The 14,737-nt window shown below is 48.4% G+C and overlaps 1 protein-coding gene across 3 annotated transcripts in view; it reads left to right on the plus strand.

The window, feature by feature from the left end:
• The first annotated feature begins 13,609 nt into the window (after positions 1 to 13,609).
• Positions 13,610 to 14,737, plus strand: part of LOC144828766 (volume-regulated anion channel subunit LRRC8A-like) — a 1,419,577-nt gene continuing 1,418,449 nt past the window's right edge. For all 3 annotated transcript variants that reach the window (XM_078687240.1, XM_078687221.1, XM_078687230.1), the window contains exon 1: positions 13,610 to 13,831. The gene's annotated coding sequence lies outside the window, so the exon portion shown is untranslated. The remainder of the gene's footprint in view (positions 13,832 to 14,737) is intronic.

Raw genomic sequence — 14,737 nt, forward strand, 5'->3', positions numbered from 1 at the left:
CCGAAGGACTGTACCAGTTCACCGTGATGCCCTTTGGGCTTCATGGGGCCCCTGCCACTTTCCAGAGAGCCATGAACCTGGTGCTACGCCCCCATTCCCTATATGCAGGGGCTTATTTGGATGACATAATCATCTACAGTGATGACTGGGACCAACACTTATGCCACTTGAACAACGTCATCTCCTCCCTGGGTTCCTATGGGTTCACCATCAACCCCTCAAAAACCACCTTGGCCGCTCAGACAGTGAAGTACTTGGGATATCTGTTGGGGGAAGGACTGATCCGACCGCAAAACAATAAGATCACCGCCATCCACTCCATTCCCTTTCCCCAAACCCGGAAAGAACTGCGCGCATTCTTAGGCCTTTTAGGGTATTATAGAAGATTCATCCCTAACTTTTCACAGGTCGCAGCCCCCCTAACAGACCTCCTAAAGAAGTCTACAAAGACAGAATAGGCTCTGAGACAGCCTCATTCCTCCTTGCTACAGGCCTTCAATAACCTTAAACACACCTTGATGTCTAGTCCCGTACTCATCAGCCCCGACTATTCCCAGCCCTTTATACTCCAGACCGACGCCTCAGAACAGGATCTAGGGGCCGTCCTATCGCAGAAAGACCACAACGGAGACGAGCGGCCCATTCTCTTTCTAAGCCGAAAACTATTTCCCCGGGAGAGCCACTACGCCGTAGTAGAAAAAGGGGCACTAGCCATCAAATGGGCAGTAGAGAGCCTCCGCTACTATCTCGAAGGACGAGACTTTCTCCTTTACACAGACCATGCCCCGTTGGAATGGATGGCCCGTAACAAAGGACACAACGAACGGGTTCTTCGTTGGTTCCTGTCCCTACAGCCCTTCAGGTTCAGGACCTTACACCGGAAAGGCGCTGAGCAAGGGAACGCAGATTATCTATCTCGATACCCTTGCCCTCCTACCCGATCAAGAAGGACAGCTAGGGGAAGGGGATGTGATGGGACCGCGATCCCTACCTCGCCGATGCCACGCCTCCCCTCCCGGTCCTGGCAGCAGTCCTCCGGTGCACGGGCGTCCATAACAACCAGGACTCCACCCCTTTCTTCTTCCTTACAGGAACCAGTCCCGACGAAGGAGAAACCGGAAGTGCTTTCCCATAACCCCGGAAGTCCCTCCCCCTGGCCAGAGGCGGACCACAGAAAAGCCGGAACAGCAGACAACAGGGCGTTCAAGCAGGAAGACTCGTGGCAGGAGACGGCGTGTGACGAACCCAGGGAGCAGAGCGAGGAACTAGAAGCCGGAGACGACGTCTGGACGGAGGACTGGTGGAGGCCAGAGGAGGAAGCTGGAGAGCGGCCGCAACTCGCGGACGGAGTTGCGGCGGGCCAAGTGAGTACCTGTTCCCCCGTAGTGTAAATAGTACCGCCTGTAAATATAGTACCTGTATAGTAGCTCCTCCCTCACCATACACCTCGCACTGTGAAATAGTGTATATATCCGTGTGTGTGTCACTATCACGATTGCGTGTATTGCCCCTCACCTACCGGCACAGAGTCACCCTCCTCCTTACCCGTGCTGCCTCTCTCCCTCTCGTACCTCTTCCCACCCTGCCTCACGGTCGCTTTCTTTCCCACACACCCGGTGAAGGTAAAGGACAGAATAGTAGTTCTGACCAGAAGAACTAACGGCCACTTTTTCTCTCTCCTTTCACATACCTCCGAGGAGCTACCGTCCCGCGACTGAACCGACCATTGCCTCAGCAGACCAGCCAACCCAGCTTACGACCCGTGACCGTCCCCAAGCGAAGAACCATCAGCACAGAGCCGGAACCAGCCGCAATCCAGATCCCTCTTCTCCCTTGTACCTCATCCCCTGAACACTGTACTTTAAAAATAAAAACCCGGCTACGAGATAGCCCACTACATACGGCCTCCACGCCTGTTATTCCGGTCCGCCCCCACTCCACGCTTACAGGGAGCTAGTGAGTAACTGCAACTACTTAGCATTTCATGTCACACCTGGATATGACGCCTAGGCTCAGTCACAGTAGACTTGGAAACACTGTTCTGGCATCTTGGATAGTCAAATGCTATCTGGCGAATGAAGTTTGTTTATTCTGCAGCGGATTTAGAAATCCACTAATAGCTGAGCAAACACCCAAAAGCACCACAAATTTTATTTTCTCTAGTGACATATCGGGTGTGGTGGATTAGTGGACTAATGCATCTATTGTAGGGCCCTGGGTTTGACCTCATGGTCACAGGTTCACATCCCACAGGGTCCACTTAGCTTTTCATCCTTTCATCCTTCTGAGGTCGATATAATTAGTACCATTGAGTTGGGTAACAATAAACATTTATTACTAGGACACAGGCCTAAACACCGAGGCATTTTCCATGCACCTCTTGCACTGATGGAGGTAGAGTCTGAGTTCAAGATGCAGGATTCTTTCCTTTCACCTTTAAAAAAGGGAAAGCTTCAGAGTCTGCTTTGTCTGTGAAAGGAAAGCACCGTGCTTGTCATGTGAGCATTTATTTTTTGCTGATAGTTTCTATAGCGTGATCACGACCCAAAGGTATTGGAGTGCTTCTCATGAGCACCAGTTACATTACACAAGATCGTGTTATTTTTTTTATTTTTTTTTAGGCCAGAACAGATTGAATGTTTAGCAATGCTGAGACTCAAACCTGGTCCCCAAGGTTCAAAGTCGGAAGCTCTGGCTGTAACAGGGGAGTCAGGAGCGGGGTGGGTTTGTGTGTGGTCTTTGTGTGAAGGGCATAGGGATGGTGGTTGGTAAAATGGTGGGGCAGCCCCACTCTCTCTTCGTAATAGGGGACTCTTTTCTCCCTTCACCCACTCTGGAGTCTGTGACATGAGGCCCTGGCCCTACGTCTTCTCCTGCCCTGCTCTCCAAACCCCATGGCAGCAAGTCCTGCATCCTGTATTCAGAGGGCAGTGAGAGTGCAGGGGTGGTAGCAGAAACAGCGTGCGAGGCTGGAAAAGGTGCTGACTTCTCAGTGGTTGAACTGCATTAAAAAATGTATAGGAACTGTGATGCTGCACAAAACGGGGGAAGCAGGATTAGTGAGTCTGGGGACTGGGTCAAAGCAGTGGCTAAAAAACCCAAAATATTTTCTAACTTTTTATGGTCTTTCACCTTCAGGTAAACTACATGTATAATAATGGACAGCTTTAATTGAAGTGAAAGTTATGTTAATCAGTGGAACACTATGAAACCTCGATTAGTTCCTGCATTGATCAACCAATGAACATTTAGCACAGCAGGCAGGAATCTCTCTGACAGACCATCCTAGGCACAGGCACCCACATGTGCAGACTGCACATGCATCCCTGTGCACATGTAGCTGTGCAAGTTTCGCTGTAGACTTCTGATGCTGACTTCTGATGCTGATCCTGAAAGAAGCCTAAGGTCCTCTGAGGCTCAACTGCTTGTGTGCCCCCGGTTCAGATTAGCTACAAAAGGTGGGAGATCTTTCTCGGTCTTGCTGCCTAAGATCTGGAATGAATTGCCTGAGGTTCTTCGCAAAGACGGAAACCTGCTCCGTTTTAGGAAAGCCCTAAAGACTATCTTATTCAGAGCAGCGTTGAGCCCAGTATAGTTTCTACTCGTTCTCCTGTTGCTGACTAGGTTGTTGTGTTTTGCGGTCAAAAGCGCCCCGAGACCTGCCGGTGATTTGGCACTATACAAACTGACATTAACATAACATAACATGCTAGCCACAGGCAGCCGTCCTGCAGGCGACTGAACTCCACCAGAGACAACATCAAACTATTAAAAGAGCCGGGCAAACCTTTGAGTGGCTATGGTTGAAGGGGAGGCTGTGAGATGCAAATTAGTCTCTGCTGAAGGTGGGTCTAGCCACCGGAAGTGGAAGGGGCAATTTAACAGCTCTGTATCCGCAGGGGCCTGTCCTGGAGGCTTTGATGCCATTTAGTGGTGACACTGAATCAGTGACAATGAGGGGTTATGACCCTGAGATCCCCTGAAAATCATTTTTTAGTCAGAATAAAAAATAATGCGGATGGAGAGTGCAGGCATGGAGTGGTTTTTGGGCTTGGCATGAGCTTCAGGGGTGGCAATAGGGGGGGGGGAGGACAACAGTCTAAACATTCTTCATGTACTTCTAACGTACCCAAGCATTGATGGCTCTTTGCCTAAATAGAGCTCGAGAAAATCTGATCACATCACAGGCTATTGTGATGCTTACTGATTACAGCCTCCATTCCCGATAGGACAGCCAATGAGGTCGAAGTTCTGCTGCAGAGATCAGTTTGTAACCTACGTGCCATAGATAGATAAACATATGGTAGTTTGGTGGGCTTTTGTGCCTGCTACCACATATACTGTAGAGACACCTACAGTTCCCCAGCTCCGATCCTAGTGAGTTAGATCAGCAGGCTGAGTCTTTTCTTCTGTGATCTGTTTACAATGTGCCTGTCTCAGGCTCCAAAGCCAGTATGCTAGTTTGAAGGGTTGATTAACCTGTTGGAGAGGGAGAGGGGTGAAGGGAAAAGGGGAGGGGGAGAGGAGAGGGCAAGGGGGAGAGGGGGAGAAAATGAACAATAGACTGCATGTGAGCGTGTATTAGTGCAAGGAAGCGTGGAGTCATTGGTATCTTTACTGCATGTTTAGTAGTTGATACAGTATAACTCCCTGGAGCAACGTGGGAAATCAGAGAACATTTTTATAACAGCAGGAACACCCTAATTTGATGTGCTGTAGCAAGAACCGATTGGTGTGCATGGAGTATGTGAAGAGTGTGCGAGGACTAGTAGTAGCGAGGAATTACTAGGTTGTGCACTCGTGCAGTTCGTTTTGATATTTTTCCCTTTTTTTCTGACAAACAGTCTGAGCAACAGGGAGAGAGAGAATCATTTTAGAGCAGAATTACTACTGCTAAAACCAGAATATAACCAAGGTGTGCGGGTTCCAAGACTGAAGGGAGTACATTTAACTATGATGAAGTAAAGGAGTTCAGCTGCTGCAAGCTGTCTCGTGACTGGGAGCTCATGGCCTGCTCCTACAGAGTGCTGGGGTGTCTCTTGCAAACCCTGCATGCCTTCCGTGCAGCCCACATGCAGTATATTCTGTACCAAGTGAGTGTTAGGGGAATTGCCCAATTTTCAGTGCTATAAAATTAATTTCACCAGTTCCGATGTAGCTTGTTAAAACACCCAATTATCACAAATGACCTTAGAGCACTAGTTGGAAATCCTTTTCTTTGTGGTGTCCTGGAAGAAATCAGAGAATGTGGTCCTCCGAACACGCAACATGTAATGTGCAAAATGGGGAGGGTGCCAGGTGTCCTCTTCATTGGACTGATGTGGTTTGATCCATACAAGTCAACCAGTTAAACTGCAAGTAATGATTTGCGAGAATCATCTTAGGAGGGGATTCGAGGAGGAAGAGACAGGGTTGAGGCGCTTGCAGCACGTGGCTGCATGCAGCCCTCACGAGCCAAGCAGTTATTTCAAAATGTGGTTACACAGGCACATGGTCCCGAAAAATAGCAGGAAAGCGAGCATGAAATGTTGGCGTGTGAGAGAAAAATAAGGAGAGGGAGAGAGAATGAGACAGTGTTAACTCATGTCACATTGTGTGCAATGTGAGCTGCGCACTCTATTAGCCCCACCAATGAATGAGTTTCTGCGCTATGTGACTGATTCGGGATACTGGAATTTCAACATCTCTTCGTCTTTTTATATATTACATAACAGCATACAGAGGCTCACTGTCGCAAGGTAAATTCTCATACCGGCAAAAAGTAGATTGCTTCGATAAAGGCACTGTGCCGGTTAACGGTTTGCAACTTCTGTCCGGAAAGGAAATAAATACAAATTGCCTATCCGCCCCAACAGTTTTATAATCCACCAGCTGTCACAAACAATACGAGGTAAAACAAAGATATTGCTCATTTGCTCTAATGCTAACGTGTGGTGATGCTGAGATACTGAGCGCGGGAATTTTGAATGTTTACGACCCAGTACAATTCTTTAATGGCAAATGTAATATAATATGCATAGTTGCATAGCTGAGCTCCACTTAAAGAACTGTTCGCTCCAAACCCCAAATTAGCACGCTCTGTTTTCTCAAGTGGAATCTGAACTGGGCACTAGTGTAATGCCGCGTTATTTTGACTGCTATCAGTTGAGCTCTCAGCAGGATGTTTGCGTTTCTTTTTCCCTTTGCGAGCAGAGAGAATAAAGTGAACTGTATTCCTACGACCCTGATGCCGCAAGTTCACTTTGCATTAGCCTAGGAACATTAATGTCACACTTTCTTCTCACCTCGTTCTAAAGGTCGCGCCCCAGCAACGAGCTATTTGTGCTATCCTCGTGTGTTAAAATGGAAACGGCTTCCTCGTGGTTCTCTGCACGTCCAACCCATTGATATTGAGAAAGCAAGACACCAGATTGTTGACACTGCCGCTTGTTGACACTGACGCTTCAGTCCCCCAGCCAATCACTGGCTACAGCCAGTCATAGGCTGCTAGCCAATCAGAGGCCTTAAAAGCATATTCGGGCTTTCTGATTGGTTGTGAGTCCCAAACTGCGCAAAGCCTGTATTTTACGTACGCGATTTAATGTCTACTTGTCCATCGGACAAAATAGACAAAACTTATTGCCCGTGGTAAAAATCAACATGGCTCGGGCGATATGATTCCCTCACCCCTGACATGACTGCCACTGCTGTAATGCCTCCGCTCTTTCCTTGTTAGTCTGTGACTGGCTCAGTTTCTTTGAAAGCCCCCGCCTCTGTCGTCTCCGTAATCCCTTCCCGGACTCTCGTTCCCTAAGCTGGGCTGCCTTTGTTGGCATCCCAGGCGGTCCCTCAGTTTTGTAGGCCCCAATCCATTCCCATGCTGCCTTGGGATCATCGCAAAAGTGTGTCTTCCCGTCCAACATTATCCGTAGTCGGGCCGGGAACATCAATGAATATTGGATCTCTTCTTCTCGCAGGGCCCTTTAAACCTCAAGAAAGGAGGTGCGGCGCCTCTGGACCTCCAGAGTGTAATCAGGGAACAGCGACCCCTTACTGTTTATTCAACCACAGTCCGTGCGCGCTTTCTGCAAGAACGCATCTCTATCTTTAAAGTGGAGCAGTCTAGCCACCACAGGGCGCGGCCTGGCTGGGACTCTCTCCAAGGTGTAAAACTGGGACAAGCCCTCCGGCGCTACCACCTCACAGAACCAACTCTCCAAGTACTTGATCATATCGTTTCCCTCCACTCCATCCGGCAAACCCATGACCCTCACATTATTCCTCCAGTTCCACCCTGTGCGTCCTCGGCTTTCTGTCCAATATGCTAACTCTACTGGATAATTCCCCCACCTAGGTTGGTCAAAGTCTGATGCACTGGGGTAATAACCGCTAGTGAGGATTCAGTCTGTTTTAACCCTATCTGCCAGTTTGTCATACTCCCTCCTCAGCAGGCCCAAACACACTGCCACAGTACTTCTGTCTTGATGCTGTGTTGCCTTAGTATCATGCAATGGCTTCTACTATTTTAGCCAGCTGCTGGGCAGGGATTTTCGAAAGTTCACACTCCGGCTCCTTTTGCACCTGGTCAGGCGTAGTGTCCTCCTGTTCCAGGGGAGGCACCGCCTGTTTCCCTCTGGGCTTTCCCATCACCAGGGGATTGCAATATCCAACTGAGGATCTGGTTCGCCCCTCTCTAGGCAGTCAGGGAGCAGCCGCCAGGGTTTCAGCCCCCACCACTCCAGTGCTGGACCGTATTGCGTCTCGCTGTGGCTTGCTTGTCACCACAACCTACGCCTTTTGAAACTATCCCTCACAGCAACAGTACAGGAATCCACTAGCTCACTTTACTTGTGCACTTCTCCAGTGTCTTGCACGTGCAGCACCTGAGCCCAGACCCTGCCACCTGGTCAATGGCTCTTCCCCTTAGCAAACTCAGTGGGGGCCATGCCCCTCTGAAGTTCCACCCGGTTCCTCTGCACCTGGGCTGTGCTATACAGTTCTAGCCAGGGACCTCACTCAGCCCCAAATCCCCACTACTGGCCTATCTGGACCGTGGCCTCTTCTGTCCCCCGGGCCGCTCACCAGTTGCCTCTGCTCCCTGCTGCCGCTCAATCAGCCTCCTGCCTACTCTTCGGACTGCCGTCTTCTGCAATGGTTCTGGGTAATCCAGCCGGATCACAGGCAATTACAATGCCTCCTGGCTGGTCTGTATCGACTCAGATTTCGCAACTGCTCCCCCCATCCTCCCCCCCACCCCAGGGGACACGATCTGCAATATGGTGCACACCGGCAGGGTCAGACCCACATTCACCCGGCTTCTGGGCGCTGGTTCAGGTCGTTTCACGGGGCTCCCAGCCAGGGCAAGTACGCTCTACTTTCTCCCGCCCTATTGTGGTTCCCTGCGGGGTGGATCGCGCTTCACTCACCCATCCAGAGGCCCCGTGCAGACCCCGATCCACACTATAGGCCACCCTGGTCCCCAGATCGGACCGCAGCCTTCTCCGTCCCACTGGGCTCCCAATCAGGTCACCGACTGCCTCTGTCCCACACCACTGTTCAATCGGCCTCCAGCCTACACTTTGGCGCCGTCACCTCCCTCCTCAATTCCAGAGTAACTCACCGGGGTGCAAGTCGTCCCAATGCCTCCCGTACTGCCGGAGTCATCCCAGGCTCCTCTACCGCTCTCCCCCAGCCGGTGGACACAGTCTGCCGTGTAGTGCCCTCCAGTTCGGTCCGACCCGCTTTCTCCTGGTCTCTGGGTGTGGTTGCAGTGCGACTCGCGGAGTTCCCAGCCAGGGCGGTTCCGCTCCACTCTCCGGCTCCCCGCTGGGCCAAGGGCTGCTGATGGCGCACCTAGTTCTGATATCTGCCACCGGCAGGTCACTTCACCCTCAGAGCTCCAGTCTGGGATCATCACCTCTTCTTCCGATCTGACAAAACCTCAGGTCGTCATTTTGTCCAGGCCTCAGCAACACACACACTTTCGCCATTCTGCTCCCCCATTGCCCTAGACCTCAAAGGAGCAAAATTATGCTCCGGGGCACCTCCGGCGAGTCGGGCCTCCAGCGATGAGCCCCAGGCTGTCACCACGCTATTCAGGATAATTTGTTCGGCTGGCGCAGAGCTCTCGGCTCACACGTCTGCCATCGACGGCTCTTAAGCCATGCCCCCCTCGTGGTCTCTTCATCTGGTTGTTACAAAGGCCTACCCGCGCAGGAAGCCTCAGGAGTCAGAGGGTTAACCAGGCTGAGGGCCCAGGTGCCCAGAGAATGTACACCGAGGTGTGCAACACAATGCAAAATGGTGGCAAGAGCCACAAGAGCAAAAGTGTGGCGCCCAACTGAAGTGCATACAGAAAACGCTATGAAGCCCGCCAAGTGAAAGCGCTAAGTTGGAACAAAGGGCGCAAATTCAAACAATTATGATTGGACTGTGGCTCTTGAATAAGCCAATCAGGGTCACATTAAAGAGGCCCCCCCCTTCGAGCAAGCAGGCAGATCAACAGCGGCGACTTTGATTCCTCCACCCATGGTTGGAGAAAAGAAAGGAACTGCGGTGCAAAAAAATGTTGCAGTGACACGAGCATTAATCTCATGATCAGATGCATCAGAATGGTGTTGCAGAGGTATAGGATGGGCACCTTTCCTTGGTGCAAATTCAAGTACAAGCTGCACTGTAGCGGATGGACCTGGTGGGCAGAGAGTAGTAGATTTGCAGACCTTGATGGTTTATTAGCAAAGTTACAAATTCAAATCATTATAGCTTATCAGAGACAAAATGATCAGTACCTTAATGTCTATCACTTTATAGTTCAAATCAATTCAAAATTAGCCAATGCAAAGCAAAATGCTTGTCATAGGCTATAAGGAACAAGGGTCCCTAAGCTAAAAAAAGGTTAGTAATACTCTAAGTACACAATAATAATGTTGTAGTTGCACCACGGAATGGCAATCTTGAGTTCCTGCCATGCTCAGGACACGGTTTTAGCTTTTGGCACATCCTGCTTTGTCGACATCTTGCATTTTCTCTGCTGCCAATGGTTTTGGGCTATCTTTATCTAGTTTGAGTCCACGTGCCCCAGGTTGAAGAGATCGGGCACCAGATATTGTCCCAAACTCTTGTACATGTGCATTGTTCGTTAACATCGCTGATTGAGTGGATATTACTGCCCATTTCATATAGCCAACAAGCCCTTTAGCTAAGAAGGTTGGATACAGGGCTTTGCACCGGCTTCTTGGAAAACTTACATTGGCCGCTATCTGCATTATTAATGTTAGAGCCAACAAGCCGTGATTGAGAAGCCCTTAAGAAGTTTCATTCCGGGCACCGTCGCAGCTCCCTGGGAACACGAAACAATTGTTCACTGCAAAATTAGCCCTTGGCATCTCCATTGACCATATTGTTGGATACTTAGCAGGAACATACCTAAAATTATGTTGTAATTTGTATTTACTGATGCATTCTATTTGAATTATACATCCAGGCAAACATTGAATTGTCCTGATGATGATCCCATATGTTTAGTGGATTTAAACGTCGTAGACTGAATCACTTTGACCCGTATGAGTATGCAAAATTGTTTCCTTGGGTGCAGCAGTGTTGCCTTTAACAAAAAAGTGTGACTTTTGATTTTACATAATTCTTGTTGTCACAAAACCCCGTTTTTTTGCCTGTGTGTTTGAGCAATACATGTTCTGGTGCACCACGTAGGTTACTCCTACAAACAACTTTATATTTTTATACAAATAAACTACTGGTTAATTAATTGACAGAATTCTTCCAGGGCATTATTATTCTGTACTCAGAGTATGACTAACCTTTATCTTTATGTATGCTTAAGGCCCCTTGTTCCTTATAGCCTTAAACGACACGTGGACCCTAAGTATCCTTGGGTTTCCCTTGTCTGGTTGAAACACAAGTTGTCATAGAGGAAAATCGAGCAAATTCAGTTTCCCTTGAAGGGGAGATTCTTCCTATGCTAAGCTAAAGAAAATAAGGAAAATTCCTGAGAGGAGTCAAGGAGGAGCTGCCAGCAAACTAAGCCTCTAAAAGGTAAAATCAAATGAAGATTCAGTCGGGTAAGTAAGGAAACAAAGTGGAAGGAGCATCTGAATCTAGCTAGCTCAGTAATGCACAATGAAAACATAGAATTCTCAAGTAGATGCAACACTTCCAACGATGCCCATGGAGAGGAGGCCAATCAGGATTGAACATTCCCTGATAAGACGATTTCATCCTTCATAGAAGATTCTGCTGCATAACCTTCAAAAGATATCTCATAGCAGGATAGTACATCGCGGTCAGCGTGTCCCAGGCAAAGGTGTAGAAATTCTTTATTCAGATCTCTTTGAAAAATAAACAGATAGAGAATGCTCACAGAAACCAAAACACTTGTAACGGTCAATTAAATACTGCAGCTTACCACCTGAACTGACAGAAACAACTCAGTAGTCAAAAATAAATGTTCATGTTGGTGTGAAACATTTAAAATGAGGCTTAAAATAATCATGGCTAAATTAACAAGAACACACATTAACTGTGGTCAACTTTACCTTCAAATCACCCCATGTGTACATGTATATTTAATACAGATTAGTATATATATGTTATGCAAAACAAAAACTAGTGACAGCGTCACTGATGGTATCCACCCACAGTCACAAAGGGGATGGGATGTGAGGGATGATTTGCAACAGTGACCCTAGTGATGCCCAATGGCAATGATGGCTGAGAATGGAAAGAGATGAGTCAACTCAAAGCAGACATGGCACTCGAAGCACAAGCCTGGCCGTTAGCCGGCTACCAAGAACTAACAAAAATAGCAAGTTAAGCCTAGGATCTGATACTGTGGGTACGCCAAAACAGAAGAAACAGACTTCCATTTCGCCTGATCATTAATGATTAATTATTACCAAGTTTGATTATACATTTTCATAAATATTTGAAATTGCTTTGCTCTGCCTGTGAGCAGATCATATGCTTCTTAAAATGTAAATAAACTGTGGCCGTTGGAACTCCAATAAGGGACTGCGTTCATGTTTTTCACAAAGAGTGAAGATTTGCGATTTCTGGATTAGTGATTCGAGTGCTTGGGTTTAAGGAATGCCTATTTACCATTCTTCCCTTACTTACTACTCTCGTCCCTGATCATCTAAACCCACTCTTCCTGCCTCCCTCGTATTCATAAAATTCTGCCGAGATCAGACTCCAAGTCTCACTAACCAACCATGATTAGTCGGCCTACATTGCTTTACAACCTTTCCCTTAATCCCCGACCCCAACCTAAATAGATTGCATTTGGGAAGAGTTCAGCAAAGGTTGGGAGGATTATCCACTCCCTCATACTAGTATCTAAAAAAATCTGCCAATGCGTGGAAGTCCAGCAGCTGGGGGGTGGGGGAATCCCGTCAGGAAGGTGCAACTGCTTGGCCACCATCACACCAGCCAGGATGACCACCCCTGCATTCATTCATCTTGGGAGGTCCTGGGTGTTACAGCATTCCAGGTGACCGTGAGTGGTACACATTTCTTACTGAGTGGAAAAAGATGCATGAAGGCACAGGATATAATTATTTCATCAGAGGAAGGGAGTAATTCAGTAAGGACCCAGTGGGGACCAAACGATCAGGATTGTCTGTGAGTGGCTAATTAGCCATGATTTCGAATGAAAGATACTGTTAAGGTTTTCCATCTAAAACCCAAGACTCATCTCTGAGATGGAGGGAGCTATAGGGGTTTCTTGTGAAACATAGTGGCCATATAGGGCCACCATGAACAGGAAACTTATCGTACACTGCACAACGACCCTGGATTTCCGATGCTTGATCTGTCCCTGAGCATGGATCTAAGGTGACCACTTCACACTAGGTCATTATGGACACTGTTTTTATGGCAGGGATTTAATCTAACGACATAATGCATTCGGTTATTGTTGTATTCGTCGTTGCCCATTGACCTAGTTTGCTTAACACACTTGATAACAATTGTTTGCAGGTAAAATGTCAGACCTGGAACCGGTTTTCGATGATATGGAGTGAGGTGGACATATGGGACATGTCCAAGGTCGCTCCATGAAATAGAAAATCTTTCTATGAACTCTAGCATCTTTTCTGTGTCAGATTTGTTTAGATAAGCCAAGGACCGATTTTTTAAATTTAATTGAAGATAGTTTATTTCTTCCGCTTAAAAACTCCCTCAATTGTACAGCAATCAAATGGCAAAATAAAAACTTAATCGCTGTAAATAAATGTGGTGCATGTGTTCCGAAGCGCTGGTATATACTTCTATGTTGTGATCACCACTATTCCAATGCAAAACCACCCAACACCAGTGGATCTCTGCTGTGGGCCGCTGAATTCCATGCTACATAACAGGTACTAAACAACACCGCTACAGGCAGCAGTATTCAATGCTAGGTCATCATGTGATATGCCACTGTGTGCCGCTGTTGTTGGCAGCCGGGTCTCAAGGGGGTTCCAGATATTATACAACATCAGCGCACCTTACCGCGGGCTCTGGCCTGCACCGTGACCCCCCTCAGGCGGCGGACTTCCTCAAACTAGGCCTCACCGCTTCGCATCGCGTTCAGCCGCGCGCCCAGACGGCTGCGGGCGACCGTTGGAGCTCGAGCCCGAGCCGCGCACCCGCGGAGGCGGCGCAGGCTAATTCACCGCCGCACTGATCCCGAGCTCGTTCCCGCCGTGCCGCAGGCCGAAGGAGGCCGCTCCCGGCAGGCCTGGGGCCTAAACCTCAGGAGCACTATCGCCGGCAAACTGAAGCTCAACTCGGCTATGGCGCTGTCAGCCGCCCCGCCCTAACAGAGTCACGTGATCTGCGGCTGTAAAGTCTACAGGTACTAGGCCCTGAAGTGGGCTTTAAGGTCTCAGCCAAAGGGCAGCCTTCTTGCATTGGCAAAACTTTCTGTGTTGACCATGCGCGTGTAAAGAAGGCAGTGACTCTTGTCAGCACTCTCTAGGCTGGAGAGTAATTCAAATGGGTGTGTTGTAGGTCCTGGCATTTGTTCATAGCTTCAGCATGAAAATGATCAAGGGATTCGGGGATTCATTGCGCCATTTAGTACAGTGCCCCGTCCCATAGAGGGCAGAAAGCGTAATCTATCACTTGTCAGTAGTACCAGTAGAGAAGGTAAGGGTTAATTGACTTTGTGTGTTTGAAGGGGGCAATGACTATGCATTCGAACTGGCAGAGGGAGTGAAATGTTAAGTAAGGGGTTAAGGCAAATTTGAGGAAACTAGTGCATTTTTGTGCGTGTGTGTGAATTTCTTTGTGATTGTTTCTGATGAAACTAGCTACATTTCAGCCCACCCCCCAAAGTGTGATTTGCTCTTCCCCTGCCTTTACCAACATAGAAAGGTGGTAGCTTTAAGATCTTGTACTAGGAGAAATGCCAGCTTCCTCTGAATGTCCCACGTTTTTTGGACATGTGGGGCTTCTCCTCATCCTGGACAGTCTCTAATCCTGCAGGGCCAGACTCCTTCCCTATCTCAGGAGGCAGGCAGGGTTCTAAGCTTTCAAGTGGCCCCTCAATCCCTCCAGCTGACAGGGCATGCTTCAGAAGATGCCCCCTCACCTCTGGGTCACAGGCTGTTAGGTAGACGCCAGCCTTGGTCACACAGCAGTCCCGTGATTACTCTGCAGAGCCCTCTGTTCCCTTGTTCATCAAGGACGTGGAATTGGAATAAAGAGAGTGGTGTTGGTTCTCTTTATACACATTTTGTAGTAAGGGAATGAGTGTCTA

The sequence above is a fragment of the Lissotriton helveticus genome, chromosome 1_1, assembly GCF_964261635.1.
Source record: "Lissotriton helveticus chromosome 1_1, aLisHel1.1, whole genome shotgun sequence".
In the NCBI taxonomy this organism is placed as follows: Eukaryota; Metazoa; Chordata; class Amphibia; order Caudata; family Salamandridae; genus Lissotriton; species Lissotriton helveticus.